A 25,959-nucleotide genomic window follows, 5' to 3' on the forward strand; every position below is an offset into this window, starting at 1 on the left:
TGCTATGATTGAGAACATGCTTCTTTGGCCTTATATTTGCTAATATTAATTTCCTCTTATTACCATTGGATGTCGTGATATGTGCGTTAAGTGATTTCAGGGATTACAGGGCAGGAATGGCTCAGAGGATGGAAAGGAAGCAGGCAAAAGTGCTGGAATACAAGAAACTCAAGGAATTGCCAAAGCTGTCAACCTGACCTCTTCACACTCAAACGATCATAACTTGAGCTACAGAGATCCAAATGAGACGGTTTCAGTTGCGTTGGAAAGCTAACATCCAAGGCTTCACAACAATATATAATTTGTCATAGCTGTCTCGAAGATAAGCAACACGCACGCGTGAATCACGTGAACGCCTGACCTGGAAAAAATGCAATCCGCGCGAACGTGTGGATGATGCTTCCGCGTGACTTTGCAGCAAACTGTACGAACCAGAAATTGCTGGGGGCAATTTTTGGGCTGTTTTTGACCTAATTTTTGCCCCAAAAAATATAGATTAGAGGCTATAAAGTGGGAGAATACATTCATTCATACAACATTCATTATTCACAATTTTAGGTTTTAGATGTAGTTTTCTAGAGAGAGAGGCTCTCTCCTCTCTCTTAGTTTTTAAGAATTAGGATTTCTTTTAGAATTTGGATTTCTTCTTCATTCTAGGTTCAATTTTCCTTTAATTTAATTTCTCTTCTACTTCTTTTTATTCTATTACTTTAGTTTGTTTATTTTCCCAATTTGGTTTATGGATTCCTATGTTTAATTTAATTTTCTATATAATATAATTTGAGGTATTTCAGATTTATGATTGCTTTCTTCTATTTAGGATATAAATAATTTGGATTTTCCCCTTTTGGCTTTGATTGAGTAATTGGTGACACTCGAGTTATCAAACTCCTTTGTGATTGATAATTGGAATTTGCTTATTGGTTTGGATCCCTTTAAAGCTAGTCTTTCCTTAGGAGTTGACTAGGACTTGATGAATCAAATTGATTAGTCCACTTGACTTTCCTTTATTTAGTAAGGGTTAACTAAGTGGGAGCAGTGAACAATTCTCATCACCAGTGATAAGGATAACTAGGACAGGATTTCCAGTTCTTATACCTTGCCAAGAGTTTTATTAGTTATTCAAATTAATTTCTTGCAATTTACTTTTCTCGTTCCTTATTCAAAAACCCAAGAATATACTTTTTCCGTAACCAATAATAAACACACCTCCCTGCAATTCCTTGTGAAGACGACCTGAGGTTTAAATACTTCAGTTATAAATTTTATTGGGTTTTATTACTTGTGACAACCAAACTTCTGTATGAAAGGATTCTCTGTTGGTTTAGAAACTATACTTACAACGCGATTATTTTTGTGAATTTCTTTACTAGCAGAAATCCGTTCGTCAAAATGGCGCCGTTGCCGGGAAATTGCAAACGTATGCCTTATTATTGGTTATTGTAAATATTTTTCTTTTTCTTGTTTATTTATTTTTATTTTTAATTTTTATTAGTTACTATGAGTTTTCACCCCCATCACTTTGAGTTTGGTTCTAATATTGTTGGAAGGAACGGAAGCTATAACAGGAATATGCATCAAGGTCAAAACAATCAAAGATGGACGGAGCCACGAGGATCTGATCAACCCTTTAGGCAACAACACCTTCCAAAATACCGTGGACGACGACCATTCTACAATGCATGCCAAGACAATAGTTATGGTGGACCCTCTCGTGACAACCAACACCCACCAAATTACTATGGTCAAGAGCCATTCCAGGGAGCGTACCAAGATTATGAATATGGTGGACCCTCTTGTAATTACCAGCAAACCCCAACATATGCTTATGAATCACCTCCCCAACACACCTTTGAACCACCATACTCACAAGCCCCCTACTACCAAACACCCTCATCTGATCCTAACCCTTATCCACCATATCAACCACCCTATGAGCCATATGAGCCATACATATATCCACCCCAATTCCAACCCATTTACTCACAAGAACCACCACCTCCATATACACCACATCCATATCCATCAATCCAAGAGCCTAATGGTCCTACTTATGATATCCAAGCAGAATAAGAGTCAATGGATCGTCTCAAAAAAACAATGGATCAATTTCAAGTAACCCTTCGCCAATTAGACCGAGCGGTAAGCCGAATGGCACCCGAAGCTCTCATGGATAAAGAATCTCAATTTGAGAACAAGGAACTGAAGTGTATGGTACAACAAGTGGAAAAGATGGAGAGTGATGAACCACCACATCCTTATCTTGAGGAACCACCCTCTTATCATGAACCCTTCCTCCCAAGTAATGAACTCTCACATCCACCCCAATCTCCAATGGATGACATCCTTCGTGGTCTTCTTCAAGGGCAAGCGAAGATGAAAAGGGATGTACTAGAATTCGCGACTGCCTTAACCGAGGTAGTAAATCAATTAGCTTCACAACATCTGAGCACTCAAAATACTCCCATGCCTACATGTGGAGAATCAATAGAAGAGCGTAGCATAAAGGAGACACTAGAAACTCCGGTGGACATTGAGGAACATGGCTTTGTATTGGAACAAGTGGAGGAAGCCATAGTAATTGAAGAGAAAGAAGTGGTTGAAGACTTAGGAGACGCTGAACCTCCATGGGAATCCAGAATTGTAGAGTATTCCTCCAAGAAGATTGAGATTGATGTCAAGGAGGCTAGTGCACACCCTCCATGGCATGTTCCCTATGAAGACTTGGATGGGATAGATCAAGAAGCAAGTTCCCTTGGTGATGAGGATCATGAATTAAGTCCTCCTAGTGATGAACCCACTGAATATGAAGACCCTTCTTCGATTGAATTCGAGAATAATGTGGGACTGGAAGTCCTTCAGGAAGGTTGGTCAGGAGTTGGAAATGCCTTGTCAAGGTCATTAGAGACCTCTCCACCTAGGTTGCCGTCTACTCCTTCACTTGAGTGGGTAAAACTTATCTCTGTTCATCTTTCTATCCCACTTGAGTACGGTATTCTTGAAACGGACGGCCAACTCAGGAAGCTCTGTGGCATAAAGCGTTAGAGGAGACTGTTTAGTGGTTGGAGTTACAAATCAAGGCTCATCGAGGTTGATATTTCAAGAGCTAGATGTAAGGGCTCAACTGGTGATAATTTGGTTAGATCTAAAAGAAGAGTTTGGTACTCCGTAGAGAATTCAGACTGCTTGCCACCCGGTTGGGATAATGATGATCCACTTCAAGACGGGTGTAGATACAAGATTTGGGATCTGGGCATACATGAGGATTGACTTTGGGAGCTCAAAGCTTGCGAAGAACTCCCTCAAGGCTTGACAAATTTACTTGAGAATGATAGAGCTTATTGGAATTCCAAGCATTGGTGGAAGTTTCAAGACAAGTTCAAGCACAAGTCGCCATGACAAGGAGCTCACCATATGTCCAACTTAAGGACTTTAACTAAAAGTGCTAGGTGGGAGACAATCCACCATGGTATAATCGTTCCTTTTATTCCGAGTTTATTTTATTTTAATTTTATTAGTGTCATTCATAATGTTTGCATTAGCATCTGCATTCTGCATTTTTCATTTTGCATAAAAAATGAACAAAAAGTTGCATGGAAATAGTGCAGAAAGTGTGCCAATTGCTCAAGCATTACCACACCTCACACGTACCACGCGTGACCCTGCAAATTCAATGTAAAAGGTGTATTGGCCGAAAGTTGGGCTGGCTTGGTGCGGGCACTGTGCCCGAGGCACAAATCGCATCATGCTTACGCGTCGTAGACACGTGCGTGTCACTTTCACAATAAGCACTACCACACGTGCGCGTGCCTGACGCGCACGCGTCATGTGACATTTTGGCACACATCCCAAAACTAACAGAGGGTTGTGCGAGTGCCACGTTGCCCTCGCACTAGTAGCACAAACACGGTCACGCATACGCATGACCGACGCCTACGTGTCGCCCCCTCAGTGCGCAACCCATGCGTACGCGTGGACCACGCGTACGGGTTGTGTGCGCAACACACCCAGAACCCTGCGCAACCCTGTTTTCTTATCTTATCTTTCCAAATCCTAATTTCCTTCTCTCTTCTTTCTTCTTTCTTTTCTTTCTTCACTCTTTTCTTCTTCTTCTCATATTTTCTTCACCTCCCATTCTCCACTACCTCTCTTTTTTACCTTCTTCCAAAGGTTCTTTCTTTTTATTTTCTTTTTCTTCTTCTTTTTTATTTATTTTTTTTTTGCATTATTCTAATTGGTGTTAGAAATCTAAATTGGGTGATTATTTTCCTATAATCGCTTGTAGATTATTAAGGAATTATTTAACAACTATTATTAAATATTTTTGGATTGCTTGCATGCTTTCAATTTTAATTCTTTCCTTATCATATTAAACATGCATACTAAGTGTTTGTGAAAAAGCCCGTATGGCATTTTGCATTTTTAATTGTTCCATTCCTCTACTCTAATGCATGTCTTTCACTACACCCTTACAATCCTTTTTATTAATTGAAAATAATTGTCAATACAAACGTGATTATTAGTTTGTTATGAGTAATAATACATTTTAGTTATTGATGCTTGATCTATGCTACCCATGCCTTTACCGGCATGCCAATGAACATCTTGCATCTAATTGCCATAATCTGCACTTGCTATATTACCATTGATGAACTAATTGCATGTAGTCGCGACCATGTATTTAGCTCATTACATTTACCTTGGCAAGATTATCACTCGTACTGTCTCCTTCCTTGCTCTATCCCTTTGAACTCATACACCTTTCTTCTTTTTCCCCTTTTCAGGATGGCCACCAAGAAGGGTAAGGAGAAAGTTGCTTCCAACCCACCGGCAAGAAGAGGAACAAAAAGAGCACCAACTGAGGAACCATCACACCCATCCACTTGCACATCTCTGCATGCACCAAGGACTGTGCAATCTTTAAGTGTGGGAAGGTCGATACCGACTTCCGGTGGTTCGCTACTTCCTTTTCAACACCAATTCTTACTCTTCTTTGTAGTTAGTTGTTGCATTTGCATCTTTGATTGCGTGTTTGTTACATTGTGTGCATATTTTACTACTACTGGGTTGAAATAATATTTTCTTTTTCAAGAAACCTTTTTTAGCATTTCACTAATTTGAATTAAAATTTTTGAGAAACTTGTTTGAAGAAATATTATTTTGGAACGTGGTTTAGAGCTCGAACATACAAAACCAGTGTGATTTTGAGCTTATTTGATTGGTTGAATTTTATCAACCAATATTTTATTTTTTTTATGTGTGTTTTTCTCTCTATAATTGTGATATTTGTCTTGCTTAATTCTATATTTTTATTATTTGATGTATGCATGCACTTATATGATTGAGGCATTATTTCACTAAGCTTACACACCCATATGGCCTTACCTTTCATTATCCTTTGCAAACCAATTTAAGCTTATTTTATCACATTTGTTCTTTATTTTAGTACATCATTAACTCTAAGCGAAAAACAATAATGTCCTTAATTTGAATCTTTGATTAGCTTAGACTAGTGAAAGTGTTCATGATTTAAGTATGGGAAAATTGGGATTGAAAACATTTGGTTTGAGAATTGGGTGTTGTGTATTCTTGTGAAAATGTGCAAAACAATAATTGAGCATATATTCTTGCATTCAATATCTTAATCGTATGCATTGAGAAAAACAAAAGAACAGAAAAATAAAAAGAAAAATAAAAAAAGGGAGAGAGAAAAAGAAAAGAAAAAGAGCAAATAATAAAAAGGGACAAAACGCCCCAAGTTAAGTAATAATATCAATGCATATGAATTGTACTTAAATTTGGGATGCATGAATGTGTGGTAAACATCGTTAATGGGCAGTTAATTTTGCATTGTAATTACATGGATTGTCCTAAGTTAGGTAGGAAGTTTAGGTTAATTAAGGATTCATATTTTAGTCCACTTGACCAAATACAATCCTACCTTGACCTTGACCCTATTACAACCCTTAAAAGACCTATTGATTTGTGTATTGGTGCATTAAATTTTTGTTGATTGTTAGATGAAGAGCAAGCCTTAGAAAGCAAGATTAGTAGAGAATTGAGAGAATCGAACCTCAAACACCTGAGCGATTAGAGTGACCCCGCCTGAATCCCACGAACCGAAACTCTAGTGTTATCTATTTTCTTTCTGATCGACCATTTTAATGTATGGAACCGACATCCATTAATAGTGTACATCAGGTAGCTAGTGCCTTATTCATTGGGCCCTAACTAAGTGCAACTAGTTCCAAATCTGTTGTGTCAATTAGCTGCACCCTGACGTCTTCTCTGAACCAACATGAAAAGTTGTTCAATAAGGTATCAAGAATTGCCTTTTGGAATAACCTACATGATTCATCAGAAAATAAAGAAGTTTTAATTTGATTAAGAATTTAGTAATTAGATAAGAAGTTAGTATCTTATTGCAGTATTTGCCAAGACTTAAAAAACTCATATTAAGTTAGGGTGAAAGTTGGTCACAGTTAAGCAATACATGCAGATGTGCAGCATCGATTTCCTTCTGCTCTAACCAGTAGTCAGTGCCCGCACCCATTGCAGCTCCTTTCGCCAAAAAGATTAGGTATGTTCCTCCACTTGACGAGGATGATGCCCTCTCATCATTCCTTACAACCCTTGTTCTACATGACTCTACATAAAATTGAAAATAGAATGAGCAAAATGCATATGTTTTCTTAGATAGGAATGCTTCGCATATGCTGCCCTCAATTTAAGTTTTATTCTTCACAGTGTGCTCGAAGGAACCAATCATCCTCTCAAACAGGTACATCCACCTAAATTGGATTGGCCCATATAGTATTGCTTCGTACGGTAGGTGGGCTACTAAGTATTCCATAACATCAAAAAAGGATGGAGGAAATATCCTTTCCAGTTTACAAAGTACGAGAGGAATGTTCTTGTTCATAATTGTGAAATCATTTAAGCTAAGTTTCAAAGCACATAACTCCCTAAAGAACTCACTTATTTCTACAAGGGATTTTCGGATGTTTATTGGAAGTTCTCTGAACGCGACAGGAAGCAAAGACTCCATAAAGACGTGACAATCATGACTCTTTAACCCAACAAGCCTACCCTGTGACACGTTTACACACCTGCACAAGTTGGAGGCGTAACCATCAGGAAACCTTAACCCTCTAATCTACTTACAAATATTTTAGGTATGGTCATTTGTTAAAGAGAACACCACCTTTGGTTTAGACTTTCTCCTTAATTCAGCAACATCCATCAAATAAAAACAACAGTTTTCACATATGAAACAGTTACAGGTTTAAATCATTAACATACAGGCAGTCAGAAAAACATCAAATCCTAAGTGCGTAACCCCTTATAACTCCATAATTTTCCAGCAAATAATGGTGTTGAGAAGGCGCCACTACGTGACTTTCTCCTACTTTCATCCTAAAACTCTATCCTAGAAAAAGTAAGTCTAACATAAAATATAATCAATTCATCATATTCAGACATAAAAAACTAACATGCAATATTACTACACAGACAACTAAAGAATTAAACTTATATTGAACTCAGAGGCAATTATACCGTCCTAACAAAAAGGATTACTGGTGCACGAAATTGTGATCATCAATGGCGCCATCAACATGGTACGCTCAATTGCAATCTCAACTCTTTATCACAAGTTCGCACAACTAACCAGCAAGTGCACTGGGTCGTCCAAGTAGTAAACCTTACGCGAGTAAGGGTCGATCCCACGGAGATTGTTGGTATGAAGCAAGCTATGGTCATCTTGTAAATCTCAGTCAGGCGAATTCAAATGGTTATGGAGGATTAATGACTAAAAGATGAATAAAACATAAAATAAAGATAGAGATGCTTATGTAGTTCATTGGTGAGAATTTCAGATAAGCGTATGGAGATGCTTTGTCCCTTCCGTCTCTTTGCTTTCCTACTGTCTTCATCCAATCCTTCTTACTCCTTTCCATGGCAAGCTGTATGTTGGGCATCACCGTTGTCAGTGGCTACAATCCCGTCCTCTCAGTGAAAATGTTCAACGCGCTCTGTCACAGCACGGCTAATCATCTGTCGGTTCTCAATCAGGTTGGAATAGAATCCGGTGATTCTTTTGCGTCTGTCACTAACGCCCAGCCTTCAGGAGTTTGAAGCTCGTCACAGTCATTCAATCCTTGAATCCTACTCAGAATACCACAGACAAGGTTTAGACCTTCCGGATTCTCTTGAATGCCGCCATCAATTCTAGCTTATACCACGAAGATTCTGATTAAGGAATCCAAGAGATAAACATTCAAGCCTTGTTTGCTTGTAGAACGGAAGTGGTTGTCAGGCACGCGTTCATAAGTGAGAATGATGATGAGCGTCACATAATCATCACATTCATCATGTTCTTGGGTACGAATGAATATCTTAGAACAAGAATAAGCTGAATTGAATAGAAGAACAATAGTAATTGCATTAATACTCGAGGTACAGCAGAGCTCCACACCTTAATCTATGGTGTGTAGAAACTCCACCGTTGAAAATACATAAGAACAAGGTCTAGGCATGGCCGAATGGCCAGCCTCCCAAAGAGGGTTCAATCATAAAAACATGATCGAAAAGCTCTCTAAATACAATAGCAAAAGGTCCTATTTGTAGAGAACTAGTAGCTTAGGGTTTACAAAGATGAGTAAATGACATAAAAATCCACTTCTGGGCCCACTTGGTGTGTGCTTGGGCTGAGCTTGAAGCTTTCATGTGTAGAGACTTTTCTTGGAGTTAAACGCCAGCTTTTGTGCCAGTTTGGGCGTTTAACTCCCATTCTTGTGCCAGTTCCGGTGTTTTACGCCAGAATTCTTGAGCTGACTTGGAACGCCTGTTTGGGCCATCAAATCTCAGGCAAAGTATGGACTATTATCCATTGATGGAAAGCCCAGAATGTCTACTTTCCAACGCAATTGAGAGCGCGCCAATTGGGCTTTTGTATCTCCAGAAAATCTACTTCGAGTGCAGGGAGGTCAGAATCCAACAGCATCTGCAGTCCTTTTCAGCCTCTGAATCAGATTTTTGCTCAGGTCCCTCAATTTCAGCCAGAAAATACCTGAAATCATAGAAAAACACACAAACTCATAGTAAATTCCAGAAAAGTAAATTTTAAATAAAAACTAATAAAAATATAATAAAAACTAACTAAAACATACTAAAAACAATGCCAAAAAGCGTATAAATTATCCGCTCATCACAACACCAAACTTAAATTGTTGCTTGTCCCCAAGCAACTGAAAATCAATTAAGATAAAAAGAAGAGAATATGCAATGAATTCCAAAAATATCTATGAAGATCAGTATCAATTAGATGAGTGGGGCTTGTAGCTTTTTGCCTCTGAACAGTTTTGGCATCTCACTCTATCCTTTGAAATTCAGAATGATTGGCTTCTATAGGAACTCAGAATCCAGATAGTGTTATTGACCCTCCTAGTTAAGTATGATGATTCTTGAACACAGCTATTTTATGAGTCTTGGCCGTGGCCCAAAGCACTCTGTTTTCCAGTATTACTACCGGATACATCCATGCCACAGACACATAACTGGGTGAACCTTTTCAGATTGTGACTCAGCTTTGCTAGAGTCCCTAATTAGAGGTGTCCAGGGTTCTTAAGCACACTCTTTTTGCTTCGGATCATGACTTTAACCGCTCAGTCTCAAGTTTTCACTTGACACCTTCACGCCACAAGCACATGGTTAGGGACAGCTTGGTTTAGCCGCTTAGGCCAGGATGTTATTCTTGTAGGCCCTCCTATCCACTGATGCTCAAAGCCTTGGATCCTTTTTATTTTTACCCTTGCCTTTTGGTTTAAAGGGATATTGGCTTTTTCTGCTTGCTTTTTCTTTTTCTTTTTCCTTTTTTTTCGTTTTTTTTGTATTCATTGCTTTTTCTTGCTTCAAGAATCATTTTTATGATTTTTCAGATCCTCAGTAACATGTCTCCTTTTTCATCATTCTTTCAAGAGCCAACATTCATGAACAACAAATTTAAAGGACATATGCACTATTCAAGCATACATTCAGAAGTCAAAGTATTGCCACCACATCAAAATAGTTAATCTGTTATAAAATTTGAAATTCATGCAATTCTTCTCTTTTTCAATTAAGAACATTTTTTATTTAAGAAAGGTGATGGATTCATAGGACATTCATAACTTTAAGGCATAGACACTAAGACACTAATGATCATGTAATAAGACACAAACATAGATAAACATAAGCATAAAATTCGAAAAAAATAGAAAAATAAAGAACAAGGAGATTAAAGAACGGGTCCACCTTAGTGATGGCGGCTTGTTCTTCCTCTTGAAGATCTTATGGAGTGCTTGAGCTCCTCAATGTTTCTTCCTTGCCTTTGTTGCTCCTCTCTCATGATTCTTTGATCTTCTTTAATTTCATGGAGGAGGATGGAATGTTCTTGGTGCTCCACCCTTAGTTGTCCCATGTCGGAACTCAATTCTCCTAGGGAGGTGTTGATTTGCTCCCAATAGTTTTGTGGAGGAAAGTGCATCCCTTGAGGCATCTCAGGGATTTCATGATGAAGAATTTCCTTATGTCCATGAGTGGGATCTCTTGTTTGCTCCATCCTCTTCTTAGTGATGGCCTTGTCCTCATCAATGAGGATGTCTCCCTCTATGTTAATTCCAACTGAATTACAGAGGTGACAAATGAGATGAGGGAACGCTAACCTTGCCAAGGTAAAGGACTTGTCCGCCACCTTATAAAGTTCTTGGGATATAACCTCATGAACTTCTACTTCCTCTCTAATCATGATGCTATGAATCATGATAGCCCGGTCTATAGTAACTTCAGACCAGTTGCTAGCAGGAATGATTGAGCGTTGGATAAACTTCAACCATTCCCTAGCCACGGGCTTGAGGTCATGCCTTCTCAGTTGAACCGGCTTCCCTCTTGAATCTCTCTTCCATTGAGCGCCCTCTTCACAAATGTCTATGAGGACTTGGTCCAACCTTTGATCAAAGTTGACCCTTCTAGTGTAGGGGTGTTCATCTCCTTGCATCATGGGCAAGTTGAATGCCAACCTTACATTTTCAGGACTAAAATCTAAGCATTTCCCCCAAACCATTGTAAGCCAATTCTTTGGGTCCAGTTCACACTTTGATCATGGTTCTTGGTGATCCATGCATTGGCATAGAACTCTTGAACCATTAAGATCCCGACTTGTTGAATGGGGTTGGTAAGAACTTCCCAACCTCTTCTTCGGATCTCATGTTGGATCTCTGGATATTCACTCTTTTTGAGTTTGAAAGGGACCTCGGGGATCACCTTCTTCATGGCCACAACTTCATAGAAGTGGTCTTGATGCACCCTTGAGATGAATCCCTCCATCTTCCATGACTCGGAGGTGAAAGCTTTTACCTTCCCTTTCCTCTTTCTAGAGGTTTCTCCGGCCTTAGATGCCATAAATGGTTATGGAAAACAAAAAGCAATGCTTTTACCATACCAAATTTAGAAGGTTTGCTCGTCCTCGAGCAAAAGAAGGAAGAAGAGAGTAGAAGAAGAAGAAATAGAGGAGATGGATGTGGCTTTGTGGTTCGGCCAAAGGGGAGAAGTAGTGTTTAGGTTGTGCGAAAATAAAGAAGTGAAGATGGGTTTATATAAGAGTGGAGAGGGGGTGTATGGTTCGGCCATTATGGGTGGGTTTGGGAGGGAAAGTGGTTTGAATTTGAACGGTGGGTAGGTGGGATTTTATGAAGGATGGATGTGAGTGGTAAAGAGAATAGTGGGATTTGATAGGTGAGGGGTTTTTAGGGAAGAGGTGTTGAGGTGATTGGTGAATGGGTGAAGAAGAGAGAGAGTGGTGGGGTAGGTGGGGATCCTGTGGGGTCCACAGATCTTGAGGTGTCAAGGAAAATTCATCCCTGCACCAAGTGGCGAGCAAAAATGCTCTTTTTGCCAATTCTGGCGTTAAACACCGGGCTGGTGCCCATTTCTGGCGTTTAACGCCAGCTTCTTGCCCTTTCCTGGCGTTTAACGCCAGTCTGGTGCCCCTTCCTGGCGTTTAACGCCAGTTTGGTGCCCCTTTCTGGCATTAAACGCCCAGAATGGTGCCAGACTGGGCGTTAAACACCCATTTGCTGTCTTCACTGGCGTTTAAACGCCAGCAAGTTTTCCTCCAGAGTGTGCTGTTTTTCTTTATGTTTTTCATTCTGTTTTTGCTTTTTCAATTGATTTTGTGACTTCCCATGATCATCAACCTACAAAAAAAAAAGAAAAATAAAATAACTAAGGAAAATAGATAAATATAACATTGGGTTGCCTCCCAACAAGCGCTTCTTTAATGTCAGTAGCTTGACAGTGGGCTCTCATGGAGCCTCACAGATACGCAGAGCAATGTTGGAACCTCCCAACACCAAACTTAGAGTTTGAATGTAGGGGTTCAACACCAAACTTAGAAGTTGGTTGTGGCCTCCCAACACCAAACTTAGAGTTTGACTGTGTGGGATCTGTTTGACTCTATTTTGAGAGAAGTTCTTCATGCTTCCTTTCCATGGTTACAGAGGGATATCCTTGAGTCTTAAACACAAGGGATTCTTCATTCACTTGAATGATCAATTCTCCTCTGTCAACATCAATCACAGCCTTTGCTGTGGCTAGGAAGGGTCTGCCAAGGATGATGGATTCATCCATGCACTTCTCCAGTCTCTAGGACTATGAAATCAGCAGGGATGTAATGGTCTTCAACTTTTACCAGAACATCCTCTACAAGTCCATAAGCTTGTTTTCTTGAATTGTCTGCCATCTCTAGTGAGATTCTTGCAGCTTGCACCTCAAAGATCCCTAGCTTCTCCATTACAAAGAGAGGCATGAGGTTTATGCTTGACCCTAGGTCACACAGAGCCTTCTTGAAGGTCATGGTGCCTACTGTACAAGGTATTGAGAACTTTCCAGGGTCCTATCTCTTTGGAGGTAATCTCTGCCTAGTCAAGTCATCCAGTTCTTTGGTGAGCAAAGGGGGTTCGTCCTCCCATGTCTCATTACCAAATAACTTGTCATTTAGCTTCATGATTGCTCCAAGGTACTTAGCAACTTGCTCTTCAGTGACATCTTCGTCCTCTTCAGAGGAAGAATACTCATCAGAGCTCATGAAAGGCAGAAGTAAATCCAATGGAATCTTTATGGTCTCAGTGTGAGCCTCAGATTCCCATGGTTCCTCATTAGGGAATTCATTGGAGGCCAGTGGACGTCCATTGAGGTCTTCCTTAGTGGCGATCACTGCCTCTTCCTCCTCTCCAAATTATGCCATGTTGATGGCCTTACACTCTCCTTTTGGATTCTCTTCTGTATTGCTTAGAAGAGTACAAGGAGGGAGTTCAGTAACTTTCTTACTCAGCTGACCCACTTGTGCCTCCAAGTTTCTAATGGAGGACCTTGTTTCAGTCATGAAACTTTGAGTGGTTTTGATTAGATCAGAGATCATGGTTGCTAAGTCAGAGTGGCTCTGCTTAGAATTTTCTGTCTGTTACTGAGAAGATGATGGAAAAGGCTTGCCATTGCTAAACCTGTTTCTTCCACCATTATTGTTGTTGAAACCTTGTTGAGGTCTCTGTTGATCCTTCCATGAGAGATTTGGATGATTTCTCCATGAAGGATTATAGGTGTTTCCATAGGGTTCTCCCATGTAATTCACCTCTTCCATTGAAGGGTTCTCAGGATCATAAGCTTCTTCTTCAAATGAAGCATCCTTAGTACTGCCTGGTGCAGCTTGCATTCTAGACAGACTTTGAGAAATCATATTGATTTGCTGAGTCAATATTTTGTTCTGAGCCAGTATGGCATTCAGAGTATCAATCTCAAGAACTCCTTTCTTCTGATTCGTCCCATTGTTCACAAGATTCCTTTCAGAAGTATACATGAATTGGTTATTTGCAACCATCAATGAGTTCTTGAGCTTCTACAGGCATCTTCTTCAGATGAAAAGATCCTCCAGCAGAGCTGTCCAATGACATCTTGGACAGTTCAGACAGACCATCATAGAAGATACCTATGATGCTCCATTCAGAAAGCATGTCAGAAGGACACTTTCTGATCAATTGTTTGTATCTTTCCCAAGCTTCATAGAGGGATTCACCTTCCTTCTATTTGAAGGTTTGGACTTCCACTCTAAGCTTACTCAATTTTTGAGGTGGAAAGAACTTTGCCAAGAAGGCATTGACTAGCTTTTCCCAAGAGTTCAGGCTTTCTTTAGGTTGTGAGTCCAACCATATCCTAGCTCTGTCTCTTACAGCAAAAGGGAATAGCATGAGTCTGTAGACCTCAGGGTCAACCCCATTGGTCTTGACAGTGTCACACATTTGCAAGAATTCAGCTAAAAACTGATGAGGATCTTCCAATGGAAGTCCATGGAACTTGCAATTCTGTTGCATTAGAGAAACTAATTGAGGCTTAAGCTCAAAGTTGTTTGCTCCAATGGCAAGGATAGAGATGCTTCTCCCATAAAAGTCGGGAGTAGGTGCAGTAAAGTCACCCAGCACCTTCCTTGCATTGTTGCCATTGTTGTTGTTTTCGGCTGCCATGTCTTCTTCTTTGAAGAATTCTTTTAGGTCCTCTACAGAGAGTTGTGCTTTAGCTTCTCTTAGCTTTCGCTTCAATGTCCTTTCAGGTTCAGGGTCAGCCTCAACAAGAATGCTTTTGTCTTTGCTCCTGCTCATATGAAAGAGAAGAAAACAAGAAAATATGGAATCCTCTATGTCACAGTATAGAGATTCCTTGAGGTGTCAGAGGAAAAGAAGAATAGAAGGAGAAGGTAGAAGAATTTGAACTTATCAAGAGACATGGAGTTCGAATTGTTGATGGTGGAGGAGTGTTAGTCCATAAATAGAAGGATATGAGAAGAGGGGAAGAAATTTTCGAAAATTAAAGTGAATTAATTAAAAGAAATTTTGAAAAAATGGTAATTGATTTTTGAAAACTAAGATTGAGAAAGAAATAAAGTGATTTTGAAAAATATTTTGAAATTGGAAATCAAAGAGATATGATTGAAAACTATTTTGAAAAAGATGTGATTAAGAAGATATGATTGAAAAGTTATGGTTTTAAAGAGATATGATTGAAAAGATATGATTGAAAAACAATTTAAAAAGATTTGATTTTTTAAAAATCAATGACTTGGCTAACAAGAAAAGATATGATTCAAACATTAAACCTTTCTCAACAGAAAAGGCAACATACTTGAAATGTTGAATCAAATCATTAATTGTCAGCAAGTATTTTTGAAAATGGAAAGAAATTGATTTTGAAAATATATGATTGAAAAGATATGATTTGAAAAAGATTTGATTTTGAAAAACTATGAAAACTTAAAAAAATTGAATTAAAAACAGAATCTTCCCTCTTGTGCCATCCTGGCGTTAAACGCTCAGAATGGTATACATTTTGGCGTTTAACGCCCAAAATGCTACCCTTTTGGGCATTAAACACCCAGCCAGGTACCCTGGCTGGCGTTTAAACGCCAGTTTTCCTTCTTCACTGGGCGTTTTGAACGCCCAACTTTTTCTGTGTAATTCCTCTGCTGTATATTCTGAATCTTCAATTCTCTGTATTATTGACTTGAAAAGACATAAATTAGGAAGTTTTTTGAATTTTTAATGATGAGGAATAATCAAAATGCAACTAAAATCAAATAAACAATGCATGCAAGACACCAAACTTAAAAGTTTGTATACTATTGACACTAACAAGTTGAGAATGCATATGAGAAACAACAAAACACACAAGACAAGAGAATTTAAAGATCAGAATAAGGAAATCATCAAGAACATCTTGAAGATCAATGAAGAACATAATGCACGTAATTTTCAAAAATTAGAAGACTAAAAACATGCAATGGACACCAAACTTAAAATTAGACACTAGACTCAAACAAGAAACATAAAAATATTTTTGATTTTAAGATTTTATAATTTTTTTGGTTTTTTTCGAAAATTATATGGAAAAGAAAATAAAGAGATTCAAATTTTTTAATAAGAATTCCAGGAATCATGCAATGTTAGTCTAAAGCTTCAGTCTAAAGAAATTAGACATGGCTAGCCAAGCTTCAGCAGGACATTGCATTCAAGTGCTAAATTGATGAGAATCAATCAGCTTTGGCGATGATAAGAACATCACCTTGAAACTCTAGAATTCATTCTTAAAAATTCTGAAGAAAAATACCTAATCTAAGCAACAAGATGAACCGTCAGTTGTCCAAACTCAAACAATCCCATGCAACGGCGCCAAAAACTTGGTGCACGAAATTGTGATCATCAATGGCGCCATCAACATGGTACGCTCAATTGCAATCTCAACTCGTTATCACAACTTTGCACAACTAACCAGCAAGTGCACTGGGTCGTCCAAGTAGTAAACCTTACGCGAGTAAGGGTCGATCCCACGGAGATTGTTGGTATGAAGCAAGCTATGGTCATCTTGTAAATCTCAGTCAGGCGAATTCAAATGGTTATGGAGGATTAATGACTAAAAGATGAATAAAACATAAAATAAAGATAGAGATACTTATGTAGTTCATTGGTGAGAATTTCAGATAAGTGTATGGAGATGCTTTGTCCCTTCCGTCTCTCTGCTTTCCTACTGTCTTCATCCAATCCTTCTTACTCCTTTCGATGGCAAGCTGTGTGTTGGGCATCACCGTTGTCAGTGGCTACAATCCCGTCCTCTCAGTGAAAATGTTCAACGCGCTCTGTCACAGCACAGCTAATCATCTGTCGGTTCTCAATCAGGTTGGAATAGAATCCAGTGATTCTTTTGCGTCTGTCACTAACGCCCAGCCTTCAGGAGTTTGAAGCTCGTCACAGTCATTCAATCCTTGAATCCTACTCAGAATACCACAGACAAGGTTTAGACCTTCCGGATTCTCTTGAATGCCGCCATCAATTCTAGCTTATACCACGAAGATTCTGATTAAGGAATCCAAGAGATAAACATTCAAGCCTTGTTTGCTTGTAGAACGGAAGTGGTTGTCAGGCACGCGTTCATAAGTGAGAATGATGATGAGCGTCACATAATCATCACATTCATCATGTTCTTGGGTACGAATGAATATCTTAGAATAAGAATAAGCTGAATTGAATAGAAGAACAATAGTAATTGCATTAATACTCGAGGTACAGCAGAGCTCCACACCTTAATCTATGGTGTGTAGAAACTCCACTGTTGAAAATACATAAGAACAAGGTCTAGGCATGGCCGAATGGCCAGCCTCCCAAAGAGGTTTCAATCATAAAAACATGATCGAAAAGCTCTCTAAATACAATAGCAAAAGGTCCTATTTGTAGAGAACTAGTAGCTTAGGGTTTACAAAGATGAGTAAATGACATAAAAATCCACTTCCGGGCCCACTTGGTGTGTGCTTGGGCTGAGCATTGAAGCTTTCATGTGTAGAGACTTTTCTTGGAGTTAAACGCCAGCCTTTATGCCAGTTTGGGCGTTTAACTCCCATTCTTGTGCCAGTTCCCGCGTTTTACGCCAGAATTCTTGAGCTGACTTGGAACGCCTGTTTGGGCCATCAAATCTCGGGCAAAGTATGGACTATTATAAATTGCTGGAAAGCCCAGGATGTCTACTTTCCAACACAATTAAGAGCGCGCCAATTGGGCTTTTGTAGCTCCAGAAAATCCACTTCGAGTGCAGGGAGGTCAGAATCCAACAGCATCTGCAGTCCTTTTCAGCCTCTGAATCATATTTTTGCTCAGGTCCCTCAATTTCAGGCAAAAAATACCTGAAATCACAGAAAAACACACAAACTCATAGTAAAGTCCAGGAAAGTGAATTTTAAATAAAAACTAACTAAAACATACTAAAAACATACTAAAAACAATGCCAAAAAGCGTATAAATTATCCGCTCATCAATTATTTATAAAATTCATAAGTTGAAACTAATTTGATAACTAATTTAAAAAAATACGTAACCCCCTATTCGTCTAATTAATTAAAACATAATTTTTAATTCAACCAAACAAACAAGAGACATGACAAATTTAATTTTCACCTACCTAAAATTAACACAACAACTCCTAAAAACATACTTCATTAAGAAAATTTAACAACAACTAACCCTAAAAAAATGTTAAACTAACAAAATAGTATAAAAAACTATAATAATCATACCAACAAACCAATCTGATGATAGTGGCTGCAGTCTCTCATTGATATCATGGTGACAGAGGCGGCGGCAACGACAACGTGAACCTCAACCACGGCGGAAGATGAGATGGGACAACAGTAATAGCAGATTCGCTGAGCACATGTAGTGGCGGGGACAACGGGTGCTTCCTCCTCAATGACGACGTTGACGACAAGCTTCGATGGTGGCCACGTTGACGGCTGCCTGCGAGATGCTGTGAGAAGACGAGGAAAAAGAGAGAGAGAGAGAACAGAGAGAACAACTTTTTAAAGTGAAGAGAAAGGGTTTCGCATTTTAAATTTAGCCCCAAATTTACCATCGAATTAATCTCACAGTAACATTATTCGTGTACCCAAAATGTAACGTTTTACTAAACAACGTTATCATAGGATCTAGCTCTCGATAAATTCGACAGTAGTAAGCACGCCGAAACTTTTTTTCTTCATGCCAAATATCACCGTCGATGTTATCATCGGAAACAATGTTCTAACAGTAATAATTTCAAGTGATGAATTTATTACAAAATCTGACAGTTAATTCAATAAAAGACTTGCTGCTAATGTCTGATGATAAATTCGACGTTACTCAACATTTTTCTTGTAGTGATATAAGTACTAACCACTCGTCTCTGCATTCAATTACCATAAATTTTATTTTATTTTTTGGTCGGCCATAAATTTTAAGGTGAATTATAACATACAAAGCTTGTTTAAAGAGATTCCTTATGCGTTTCCAAAATGGGTGACACGTCCCAGTATAGGATTTTTTTGTTGGTTTACAAAGGGACCAAGGACCCAGACTAAACGAAAACTACACGTTGGGGTCTAGAGACCCCATAAGCATCACTAAACAATAAATGGCTAAGCCCCGCTGGGGGAGAGTTCCAGTAAAAGGTGCCATAACCATGCTCTAGGCTCCAATTGGCATCCAATTAGCACATTTACCTGTGTCATTCCTTATTCATCAACTCCTTGATTCTATGGTAAAGGATCGAGCCAGTGCTATTCTTTCTATTACCTTTTCGTAATACTTGAGATGACGGTGCTGGAATCATTCTCTACCCATACTTTTTGGAATCCCAAGGTCCATGCCATTTCTTGACAGAGGCATATTCCTCACAGCTCTGTTATGTATGCCGAACACCTCTCGAGATTTTTAGTGAACCCCATAATTCACTATCCCTCACTGTTACGAATTAAACCCCACATCTAGCTTTATCTGTATTATTCTTGGCCACCCCATCTGTGTTCACTTTAACTCAGTCTTCAAGCGGTGGGAATCATTTGACATAGATGCATTGTGTATGTGTGTTTTTTTATCTGAAATAAATGCATGTCCTAATCTAGAATTACATTAATCTGAAGATATTTTAAGGGTCTGGATGAAGCTAAAATTTGTAATTCTACATCCTGTTGTAGGGAGTAGATACCAATCCACAAGAAGATGACAAAGACAATGAGGTCAAAGATGCAGATGGAGATCAAGACGATGCTAAACTTCTGTGAAGACCAGTGTCCAAGGGAAGTCAATTATGATGATGAGAAGAAGTACCCTTGAAAATATAGTTTAATGTAGAGACAGCAATAATAGCATGAACCAAGTCTTTGCTGGAGCAAGAGTTTCACATCAGAACACACAACATGAATACAAGTCTCTGTCTAGAGCAGTGGAAGGGGTTGTTGGCTAGGCCAATGATGTCTCTGATGGAAGCTTGTGTTATCCCCCATTATAAAATTATTTCTGTACCCTTGTAGAACAATTGTTACTCTAAATTGTTTTATCACAAATCATTGTGAGAGGAACATCTTTATTCATTCCAATAATGCTAGGAAACCAAGAGGGTCTCTAGTAAAAAACCTACCAACTCCTGTAGGGCTGGGACTAAGAAGCCCAATCCACCTTAGCAACATCCAAAATTAACTTAGGTAAACATAATTAAACCCTCTCTTCTAATTTCACCGTGTCACCGTATCACAACTCAGAAACCATCGACGACAATGCCATACTACTAGGTTCATCTCGTGGCGGTATCCACCGCCCTCAATCGACGCTGCTCCTCGGTCCACCACGTGTGGGCGACATCCGACCTCCGTAGCTCGCTTCAAAATGCCGCAAAGCTTCCTTCCCATCAACGTGGTCACTGCGGCGTCACTTGGAGTCAACACCATCTACGCACAGTGTCGTCTTGCCACCCAGTTGTGAGGAACAAGGAGGTTCTCTTTCATATCAAGAGTGCACTGCTGCTGCATGTCGGTGATGGCGGCACCCTTGAAGCCTCTCTGCCTTGCATTGTCGCAATAGGACGTCCCCAGCCCCAGCCCCGAAACATCGCTTGACGAAACTGATTAGTTAGTGTTTAGTAATTGGAGTTGATTGATATCGGGTCTGAGTACCGTGGTTTACAAGATGTTGGATGTTGCCATTGATTTGGTAATAAACATAGATTTGTTAGACGTTGTTGATTGCATCTGATGGTTTTGTTAAAGGAGTTGGTTATGGTGTTTCATTTTGCTAGATGATTCTTTTCTACTATAATTGGAAAATAATTGAATACTACATATATACATTATTCGATTTTGTCCAACAGATGACTTTTAAAATAGGGTGCCCGTGATCTGTTGCTGAAGCTTAGCATCATACATTAACATAGATTTCCTTTCATACTTCATGTGCACTTCCAACTTGTTCTGTGATCATATGCCCTGATGAAGTGTTATCCCTCCTGCATATGTGTTTTCTATGTTGCATGTGTTTTTTCCTAAATTATTTATTTTTTCATGTGCACAGCCGTTTGAAACAAATAAAAGGAAAAGGAAGAATTTGCCAGCACGAATTTTATAAAATTATAACCAGGAAAATCAATTTAAATTTATAAGATTTTAATTATATGCATTGTATCATTGTGGCCACGAGCATAGGGGGAATTATTCATTAGTTGTACACGAGCCAGAATTTATGAAAAAGTATATTTCTTTATCGGGGCAGTTACCAAAGCAAGTAGAAAAGGGAAGTTGAGTTGAGATCTTTATAGTTTATTGAATATGCCTCATATCATTAATTATTAGTTCAATTAGCTTTAGTGGATTAGACTTTGTAAGTAAGATTACTGATTTAAAAAACACGCTATTGGTAGCTATTGGTAGGTATGAGATGAGGAGAGGAGTTTTAACCAAGGTTGCGAAAATCGGACCGGTCATCGAACCAGTCAAGTAACTGGTTCAATGGTTTAATGGTTCACCGTGGTTGAACCGTGGTTGAACCGGTTTAATTAAATATAGAGTGAAATTAAAAAAAAATTCAATACATTATTATAGTTCATAGAATTCATATGGCATTCAAGTATTCAAGAGAGCAGAATTGAAGAAATAAAAAAATTGAACATTGCTTTGCAGAATTAAAAAACCCAGAATCCAGACCAATATATCAACTCATAGTTCATAGTTCATAGAATTCATATGGCATTCAAGTATTCAACAGAGCAGAATTGAACATTGGAGAATTGAAGTAATGGAGATTGAAAAACACAGAATTGAAAAACCCAGAATTGAAGAACCCAGAATTGAACAGATTCAAATTTTTTAACATTGCAGAATTGAAAAACCCAGAATCCAGACCAATATATTTCATCATATGGCATTCAAGTATTCAACAGAGCAGAATTGAAGAAATCAAAAAATGAAAAACAAAATTATTCAAGTATTCATTATTGAACAGAGCAGAATTCAAGTATTCAAGTATTCAAATTCAAGCTACAACAAATTTATTCACATTTGATTAATCATATAAAAAACAAAATAAAAAATTAAAAAAATTAAAAAACAAGAAGAACAGAAGAACTGAAGTATGAGGAAGTGAGGAACACAAAGCCAGAACCAAAAATAAAAAGTTGAAAACAATGCCAGAAAGAAGAAACCCAGAACTTACCCGCGACGTGAGTGAGCAGCGACGGTGAGTGGCCCGCAATGGTGACTGACCCGCGACGGAGAGTGCCTGCGACGTTGAGTGACCCGTGACGGTGACTGGCCCGCGATGGTGACTGGCCCTAGCGCCGGCGTCGGTTTGGATTCATGGAGGTTGTTCTTCGATGGGGAGTGTGAGTGTTCTTGCCTCTTGGCTTCTTAGTTCTTGCTTCTTTCTTGGATTACCAGATTAGGGATTAAGGTATGGTGAATTCACCAATTCAACACGCGTTTTTCAGTTTTCAGTTTCACCCTCTCTTTTTTAAAAATAAATTCAAAACGGGATGCGGTGGCGATGGCGATGGCGGTGGGCTTCACTGATGGCTGTGGGTGGCGATGGTGATTTCTGGAGCTTGGGTGAATGGTGGTTATTTCTGGAATCTGGAGAGGGGAAGGGAAACTGATTAGGGCTTCGATGCTGCGTTCCTTTTTTACGCGTTTTCTTTTTTTTTATAGCCAAAACGACGTCGTTTAGCATTTTAGTTTTCAAACCAAAAACCACTAAAAAATCAGACGATTCTCTCGGTTCACCGGTTAACTGCCGGTTCGACCGGTTTTTTATCGATTTTTTGCTAGACGGATTTTTATGTTGCCCGGACCGGTTAGGTGACCGGTTCCCGGTTATTCCGGTTGAACCGGCCGGTCCAGTCCGATTTTCAAAACCATAGTTTAAGTCAATCTAGTGGTAGCTATAAGATGATTATCTAATTGGATAACTGTATGGTTCTTTTACTATAGATTGAATGTTTTTTTACTATAGATTAGATGGTTTTTTCATTTATGCAATCTATCTCTCCTAATAAAAAAGTTTATGTTATCGGTTTTTTGTTTGAATAGTTGAATTCTGTTTGCACATGCTACATTGGTTCTCTTTTTTTTGGAAGTTGGATTAAAAAAAGATGAGAATTATGCTCATTGTGTTTGCTAATCTATGCTATGGTTCAGGAACTGTGGATGTGGTCGATGTGACTGACTTTTGCTAAATTGTTGGAGGTTTTTGAATTGATGTAATTAGAGATTGGATGTTGATGAAATTAGTGAGTGAATGATGCTGTTATTAGGAGTTGGATTTTGCTGAATTGCATATGACTAGAGATTGAATGTTTCTATTCTCTTAATAGTTACATAGGATTTTGACAAGGAAATTATATTAAATTTAGTCTAAATTTGGTCGAATTTTGTTTTGGTCCTAATCATGGTCCAAGAGTCATTCCATTTAGAGCTCTGAAATCAGTTCTGCTTCTCTTTTTGTATCTTACTACTTGTTAAATAATTTTTTGTATATGCCAGATTTAACTTGGATGTTATTCAAAATGAACATCTTGCAATTTGATAGATGCTGCTTCTAATTTAGGTTTAATATGGTACTAAGTAATTGTGGTTTTGTATAGCAGCAACAAATATTTGTAATCGTATACAATTTTGGTTTTATTTCTGATTTCGTACGCAGTTTCTATTAAAGGATTTGTGCTTGTTTCTTGTGAACGCACACTAGGATTGTGTTGCAGAAAAGCCAATCAAGATGGGAAAAAAGGTAGTATGATATTTACCGTTATCGACATGTCATTCAACATAATCTTATCTCTGACTTACATTTACTGCTACCGTTGACAGAAATTGTTAGAGTTGCGGTGCTTACCCAGCTACATCCATGACATGATGAGCATGCTAATAAAACAACTCTATTGAGAAGCTTGCAGAAATTTATCAAATTGGATTCAGATTCCTGAGACTTGTTCCTAATTGGTCGGTGAAGCAGGCCATCATGGTTCACCTAGCCGAGTCGTATTAGGTTAAAACAAGAACTTTTGTACTCGACATTGGCAACATCTGCTTCAATGCCGAGTTAATCAGGAAGGTGTTCGGCATTCCCTCTGGAGGTGAGTTCTGCTCTCCGACTAACTAAATGTATCGTGGGTATATTAGTGCAAATATCATTGGGTAGACTTATCACCATGAACTGACGTATCGACATGTTGTAGGAGATCCATTCCCAAAACTGGATGACAATAATTCTACCCACGTGCCCATCAAAAAGAGGTTCCACAGACGGACAACAACTGAACTCCGAGATCTAGTGTATAACTGTCCTATGACAACAGAATCAGATAGGATGGAGTTCAGGAGATATTTCCTATTGGTGGTAATGAAAATATTCCTATGCCCTACCACTCAACAGGTAATTTCGCCATGGCACATTTACCCCGTCTTAGATATTTCTAATCCACGAAGATTCAACTGGCTGTTGCAAACTCTAAAGTGGTTCGACACGACAGTCAATAAGTATAAGCTGAAAGGGAACAAAACTTGTGAAGGCTGCATGTTCGTCATACTGGTAGGATGCAATGACTATTAGTAAATTCAGTATGCTGTTTTTTTATGTAGAACATAACTTGTAGAAAATTAATTTCCTATGCATTAGTTTCGAGAGTTCAGGCACTAGTACTGTTATTCGTATGAGATATACTGATATGTTGCTGAATTACTTGAATTTTTGTTGACTAATTTTAGATGTTTCAGCGTATGATTTCAGTTGAGTGTTTCATGTCACTAGTTCTGTGTGCCTTGCTATATATCTCCTGTATATGCTAGTTGATGTTCTTCCTTGTGTAATGGGTGTTTTGTAAGAAAAAAGTTAGTTATAAGTAAGTTTATTTTTTGTTTTAAATCGAACTTTTGTCTGAATGTGGTTATTTAAAATTGCAGCATCAAAAAGGGATTTTTTGGACAGGTTTGTTGGAATTTTAACTCAATCTATTGGTAGCGATGTGAATGATTATCTAAGTGGGCATCAGTATATTTTTTTTAACTGATTAGATGGTTTTTGTCCTTTATGCAATATGTCTTTCCCACTCAAAAAGTTTATAGTATTGGTCCTGCAATGAATGGCCAAAACCGATTCTCCTTTTCTTCTTTTACCTTATTACTTGTTAAGTCATTTTTTCTGTATGCCAAAAATTTTCCCCCATTGCTTTCCAACCTTTTGCCATCTTGAACCATATCTAGTGCTAACTGTTCAACTTAAGAATATATTAAAGCTATTTTTCCTTCATGTAGAACATAATTTGTACCCATCATCTGTGCAGGTCATCTATTTTTTAGCGGTTGCAATACGGCCAGCTCGACAACTGTCATGAGCATGAGTCATGCCTCGCTGCGTGGACCTCAGAGAGGCTAGAAAAGAAGGCGTAATATATTATATCCGAGGTACTCATTTCTCTCTAGTAATCGGTTACTTTATGCCAGTATGTAAGTGGATGCTGCTTCTGAGAAGACTCAAGATGTTTCTTATATTTGCTATTTGGTTGTTTCTAAATATGTTTTCCAGTTTTAGATATGATAGGTAGTTGTGGTTGACCCCGTGTGTTTAAGATGTGAATAGTTTTTTTTTTTTTGCTGTTTCTGGTTTTTGTGTTGGTAATGCTTGGGGGTTTGATTAAGATCAATGACTCTCTTTATTTCTTAAATCAGGCGAGCCTCTTGACTAGACGGGGGTAAGGTGAAGACATAAAAGGCCGGTTACCGCAAGCTGAAAAGACAAAATCAGAAAAAAAAAAAGCACCATAAAATTGTGGATGAAAGGATTCGGTGCCTCCAAGGGTAAACACGTTTTAACGACTTAGCATGTTAACAAGTTTACTTCGCTATTATTAATTTGATTCATGCTATTACTACAAACAAGGGAGCTCTATAGATGGAGAGAGCGAGCAGGTAGCAATGAAAAAATGACCAAGTGGAAGCACAACAGATCCACATCCAACCAGAAGAAGTTCACGGCGCGCGGAAGGATAAAAAACTAGCCCAAAAGTGTGTATACATTTATGGTTGTGTATGGTTTAAAT

The 25,959-nt window shown here is 38.6% G+C and overlaps 1 non-coding gene across 1 annotated transcript; it reads left to right on the top strand.

The window, feature by feature from the left end:
* The first annotated feature begins 14,039 nt into the window (after positions 1-14,039).
* LOC112793528 (small nucleolar RNA R71) lies at positions 14,040-14,147 on the top strand. The gene has a single exon (XR_003198215.1). It is a non-coding gene; the product is annotated as a small nucleolar RNA R71 (small nucleolar RNA).
* The last annotated feature ends 11,812 nt before the right edge of the window (positions 14,148-25,959 follow it).

The sequence above is a fragment of the Arachis hypogaea genome, chromosome 3 (genome assembly GCF_003086295.3).
Source record: "Arachis hypogaea cultivar Tifrunner chromosome 3, arahy.Tifrunner.gnm2.J5K5, whole genome shotgun sequence".
In the NCBI taxonomy this organism is placed as follows: domain Eukaryota; kingdom Viridiplantae; phylum Streptophyta; class Magnoliopsida; order Fabales; family Fabaceae; genus Arachis; species Arachis hypogaea.